A 3,922-nucleotide genomic window follows, 5' to 3' on the forward strand; every position below is an offset into this window, starting at 1 on the left:
AAAAAAGAAAGTAACTGTCTAGAAAAGAATGATGGCAACATATGTACAAATATGCCAGATACAATTGATGTATGGATTGTAATAAGCATTGTAAGAGTTCTCAATAAAATGTCTAAAAATCTTAAAATAAATACCTTGATTAATTTAAAAAACATAAAATAAAATAATGCTACAATAAAAAAATTAGTCTTGAAAATCCTCAACAAAAAAAATGAGCTGAAAGACTCAGTTCATACACGAATATATACAGTATGTGGGAAGTTGAGAAGAGGGAAGAAAAGAGCCAAAATTATTTAAATAATTTGATGAAGTGCCTTGGAATGGAGGGAAAAAAGAATAAATGAAAAGCAATATAAATATAATCTTGCCAGATTTCGGACAATTAAACATCGTCAGTGTGGATATATGTGCTTAAAGACTAGGACATCACTCCACCTCAGACTCACTGAAAAAAAGGCAGCAAATATTGAGTGATATATATATCTGATAAGACATTTTAAAAGATTCAAATCAGATTATCACAAATTTTTTCTAGTTAAAATATTCTACAAAGAAGCTTCAAAAAGTTCACGGAAAAATTTTACAGTGTATTTTAATTCCATTTTCTGCTTAACATTTTGAAGTCCCTTAGATATGTGTGCATATATAAATATTTATAAATATGTTATGGTTAAGAGCCAAAATTTTAAAAAAATATTTTTATGCTTTTGTTTTATTCATAGACTATCAGATGAGTTTAGATATGATTATGAATGAAGTCCAACTAATTTCAAATACATCTTCTGCTACACTGAAGTTCTTAATATTGTAAAAACATTTTTTGACAAGTCAATGTTCCACTAAACTTGATATTTATATCAGTGCATAAAACAAACGTTTTTAATGGGGATTTTTTTAGATTCATTTATGGTAGTATTCACAATACTAACAAATGCTTCATCACTGACAGAGTGAACTTTACTTTGACTCATGAATTTTATTGAAAAAAAAAGTACCATTATTAGGATTAACTTAACTTCTCTTAGATGCAGACTATGAGAGTAAAATAAAACTGACATGAGTTAAGTGTCTGCAAAATTTTCGTTCTGTTAATAGAGCCACCACATCCTAAGCATTGCTTTAATTTCCATAAAGCATAAGAAAAACTCAATAGAAAAAGAACAAAATCAAGTTAGTAGGGTATTCCCAAGAAGTCCTAGTGGTTACAAGAAAAGGTCAGCAGTTTGAACCCACCAGCTGCTCTAAGGGAGAGAGATGAGGTTTTTTGCTCCTGTAGATTTACAGCCTCAGAACCCTACAGGGGTAGTTCTGTCCACAGGGTCCCTATGAGTCAGAATTGACTCAATGGCAATGACAGAGCATCTTTGATTTAAATGGAAAGTCATGTTCCAAAGATTGGTCAACAAGCTTCTTGAAGGTGCATATGCTAAATTATTATCTTTCAGCAACCAAAAACCAAATTCACTGCCATCAAGTTGATGCTGACTCACAGTAACCCTACAGGACAGAACTGCCCCTGTGAGTTTCTGAGACTGTAACTCTTTATGGGAGTTGAAAGCCCTGTCTTTCTCTCTGGGAGCAGCTGGTGGTTTTGAACTGCCGACCTTGTTGTTAGCAGTCCAACATGCAGCTACTATATCACTAGGGCATAGACTTCTTTAAATAGCTATTATTTTTATTAAGCTTTTAATTTTGGGACAATTACAGATTCATTGGAGCTGTAAAAAAAGAATTCAGAGAGCAGATTATCTATTAACCAGTCCTTTCTAATGGTAACATCTTACAAAACTATAGTATAATATGGGTCACTGAAGACAAATGGGTGCATAAGCAAATGTGGCGAAGAAAGCTGATGGTGCCCGGCTATCAAAAAGTATGGTGTCTGGGGTCTTAAAGACTTGAAGGTAAATTAGCAGCCATCTAGCTCAGAAGCAACAAAGCCCACATGGAAGAAGCACACCAGCCTACGTGATCACAAGATGTCGAAGGGATCAGGTATAAGGCATCATCAGAACAAAAAATCTTACCATAGTGAATGATGGGGGAAGGCAGAAGGGAAAACCAAAAGCCAATTAAAAGCCAACGGAAAACCCCCTGCCAGAGGGGCCCGGGGAGGAGATGAGCCAGTCAGGGTGCGATGGAACAACGATGAGAATTACAACTTTCCTCTAATTCCTAAATGTTTCCTCCCCGCTCCCACTACCATGACTCGAATTCAACCTTGCAAGTCTGGCTAGACCAGAGGATGTACACTGGTACAGATAGGAATTGAAAATACAGGGAATCCAGGGCGGATGAGCCCTATAGGACCAGTGGTGTGAGTGGCGAAACAGGGAGGGTAAAGGGAGAGTGGGTAGGAAAGAGGGAACCGATTACAAGGAACTATATGTGACCTCCTCCCTGGGGGACAGACAACCAAAAAGTGGGTGAAAGGAGACGTCGGACAGGGCAAGATATGAGAAAATACCAATTTATAAACTATCAAGGGCTCATGAGGGAGGAGGGAGCGGGGAGGGAGGGGAAAAATGAGGACCTAATGCCGGGGGCTTAAGTGGAGAGGAAATGTTTTGAAAATGATGAGGGCAATGAATGTACAAATGTGCTTTACACAATTGATGTATGTATGGATTGTGATAAGAGTTGTATGAGCCCCTAATAAAACGATTTAAAAAAACTATTGTATAATATCACAATCAAGTTATCAATAGCAATTCAATTCACCTATTTTATTCTGATCTCCCCAATTTTCTTTGTATTCATTCATATGTGTGTTTGTACATATTCAGTTTTGTGTAATTTTTCACACATGTAGAGTTTTATATCCACCATCACGATTATGATACAGAACAGTTGCATCTCAACAATCCTTGTCCTTGTAAAAATCAACCAACCTCCCACTCATTGTATTTATTCCCCTGTCCCCAAGTCCCTATAATCAACATCCCAATCAGCTACCATCAAGTAAATGATGAAACTGTGGTCCAGAAGGTATCGATGGCTGTTTTTCAAAAGTAAATCACCAGGGCTTTCTTCCTAGATGCCTTTGGGTGAGCTCAAACTTCCAACTTTTCAGTTAGCAACCAAGCACATGACAATATATACTACCCAGGAACTCCACCAGAGAGTAGAGACAGCCTATGAAAGGAAGAGATGCTTCCAAAAGCAATAACCCCTAAAAAAAAGTGCAGAACCAAAGCAAAGCACATAGCATAAAAATACATGGTGTGGAAAGACAGTCGTGGCTATATTTACTCAGCCATCCATACTATATTTGAACAGAGTCACCCCAAAATTCAAATTTATATATATATAACATGAGAGGAGGGCAGAAAATAATGTACTAAAACATGGTTAAGACTAATCTCTTTCATTCTAAGATATAGTTTCCTGTCATTGATAAGTTCTAGGCTGACATCAAGTATATTAAGTAGATTACATAAAATAATGTTACAGATTAACTGCAGTGGGGGTTCCTATATGTAGAGAGCATAAAAAAGAATCTTTTAGTGCTTTCATGGGCAAGCCATGAAATTGGTTAGAAGAGAAGTAGCTTATAGTCCCTTGAGAATATGGCTCTGGTCTAGACAGACTAGTAACAGAATGAACTAACTGAATGTTAATACACGCATATGTCAAAAAGCATTGCCACTTGGGCTCTAGTTTACACATGCCTGGGTTTATTCCAAACAAAATGTGTTTAAACATGTCTCTGCAGTCAGTAGATAGCTGCAGACAAGTTCTTCCAGTGATGTGCTTTTCTTAGTTTAATTAGTGTCTTAAAAAAAGGTACAATCAAAACAGTGGTTTCCAGTGGAATCTGCTGAGTCAATTAAATTCAAGGCAGAGAGGGCTGCTCAGAATATTATGAGCATTTGTTTTGGAGAAGTCCCAAGGGGTAATTGTAATAGATTTTCTCAAAGGG

The sequence above is a fragment of the Echinops telfairi genome, unplaced genomic scaffold (assembly GCF_000313985.2).
Source record: "Echinops telfairi isolate 266 unplaced genomic scaffold, ASM31398v2 ScPeMD7_7475;HRSCAF=8513, whole genome shotgun sequence".
Classification (NCBI taxonomy): domain Eukaryota; kingdom Metazoa; phylum Chordata; class Mammalia; order Afrosoricida; family Tenrecidae; genus Echinops; species Echinops telfairi.